The following is a 2,398-nucleotide window of genomic DNA, read 5'->3' as shown; positions in this document are numbered from 1 at the left end:
TGCTCCTGGTGTTGGCCCTGGTGGCCAGGGGCTGTAGGGCTGGTCTGGTGCCAGTTGCCATTGGTGGTGGCTGGGCTGCCCATTGACCACTGTCCCTGTAGTGGGTCTGCTCCCACTGCCTGTGTGTGTGTCCTGCAAGGGGCATCACATTCGTTCCAAAGGTCCAGGCTACATGGTCAGGTAGCCTGCTGGACCTGGGGATCTCCCACAGGGGGATTCCATTGGCATCAGCATGGTCCCTGTAGGACCCAATGTCCTTTGGCAGTGTCCTACCGGTATACATGGCACCTTGGCTCTGATCACACATAGTCGAGCCTGCATTATACATTCTCGCATTTGCATCACTTTTGGGTGTCCTGGTTTCAACAGACATGGTTACATTAGGCATTTCACTATCTTAATCATTATGTTAAGCATAATAAACTTGTTCTTAACCTTACTGACACCTGCATTCATCTCATTAGTCACATTAGTTAAACCAGCATCACAATTCATGGTTACATTGCATACATTTTCATACTTGCACCCTTTAATTGCATCTTTAGCTTTAAAGTCCACGTACTCAAATAGTTGGAACTTCCGCTTTAAATTTTTTTGGTTACCGGTCTCCTTTAAGGGAGCTTTCAAATCCGATTGGCCGCTTGATGTCACATGATGCTCCTCCATGTTGACTCGCATTTTGAATGCAGGTTTGCTGCTCACCAAGCAGCAGCCATTTTGTGGTGCTCCTTTCTTCCACATGCTTGTGGTGCTGCAGCCATTTTGTGGTCTTGCTACAGGCAGGCTGTGGTGCTCCTTTCTTCCACAGCACCACTTCGCCTGATGTGGACCCGGTTCATCCAATTCCTGCCCAGCAGCGTGAGACCATCGCCGGCTACAATCCAAAGGGAGAGGCCGCCCTGGGAGACCTGGACTTCGACGCTGCCAACGATTTGGATTTTACCTTTGGTAAAGGTGAGCAGCTTTGCCTGGACAGGAGACAGTTTTGGTCGAGTGGCAGGATTCTTCCAAATTTTTTCAAAGGTCTTTTGGCTCATCACAGACTGGCTCGCCCCTGTGTCAATCTCCATGGAGACTGGGACCCCGTCGATGTCCACTTCCATCATCCACGGAGAACTTCCGGTGGAGCAGGTAAAGATTCCATACTTTTCTCCCAGGGTTAGAGCAGCTTCATCTTCATCTGTGTCGGAGCCCCGGTGATCAGCCAACTCATCAGAGACACGGTGAGTACAGCCTTTTCTGCACATTCTCTGAAGGTGCCCTTTCTCTTTGCAGCCTTTGCAGGTATAGTGTCGGCACTGGTGGGCCCTGTGGTTTTCTCCACAGCGCCAGCACGGGGCCATCCGGTTTGCCCCATGTGAGGGACTCAGGGTTGCAAGACTCGGGGCAGCATTTCTGCCTTTAGAAGTGTCCATGCGGTGCACTGCGCTCGCTGGTTTAGAGTCCTGGGCCAGTATTCGCCTGGAGTCACTGGCCGAAACCATGTAGGCCTGGATCACTTGAATTGCTTTCTGCAGGGTGACCATGATGTCAGCCGAGAGCAATTTGTGTAGGAGGCCTTCGTGGCCGATTCCGATGACAAATATGTCCCTTAGTGCTTCATTAAGATGGTCGCCAAAATCACACGGTGCAGCTAGTCTTCTGAAGTGTGCAGCAAACTTGGCAATTTCTTGGCCCTCAGGTCGCCGGTAAGTGTAGAACTGGTGCCTGGCTGCGAGGATGCTCTCTTTCGGTTTTAGTTGTTCCTGTATGATTGTTACAAGTACCTCATAGCTCTTGGTGGTTGTCTTCTCCGGGGCTAGTAAGTCCCTGATGAGACCGTAGATGGTGGGCCCACAACTGCTAAGCAGGATGGCCCTGCGTTTGTTCGGTAGTGTGGCCGGTGTGTCCCCGTCCAGGGAGTTGGCTATAAAGAAATGTTACAATCTTCCCCCTCTGTAAATTGCTGAAAGTTGCTGAGGTTAGACATGTTGAGCGTGTAGTTCATGATCCCGTATTCCCGTCGCCAGTTGTAGTGTATGTAGGCACCTTTAATAATGACTCCACGAGGCAGGGTATGGTGCTTGAACTCTGCAGACCTGCAGTCCTTTATTAGCAGCTCCTGAGTGCTGACAACAAGCTGTGTGTTCCTTTTTATACTGGGTTACCTGCCGTGTGCAGGCAACCTCTGGGTCTCCAGCAACAGCACCCTCTGGTGTACCGGTAAGGTGTGTACAGTACAAGGGTACATTCAATGTTGCATACAGTGTTACAGACATCACACAGTGAACAGGCATGTCTCCACAACACACTCAGCCTCCTGTATACCCTGCAGTGGATCTGGCTGCCACTTCAGCTCAGAAACCCTCGGCGTGAATTCGAGTAGCCGGGGGCCCTTCCTGCTCACGTGGGCCTCCGG

Source organism: Pristiophorus japonicus, chromosome 1, assembly GCF_044704955.1.
Source record: "Pristiophorus japonicus isolate sPriJap1 chromosome 1, sPriJap1.hap1, whole genome shotgun sequence".
NCBI classification, from domain to species: domain Eukaryota; kingdom Metazoa; phylum Chordata; class Chondrichthyes; family Pristiophoridae; genus Pristiophorus; species Pristiophorus japonicus.
The sequence above is the reverse complement of the archived record's forward strand: the minus strand, read 5'-3'. Positions refer to the sequence as shown.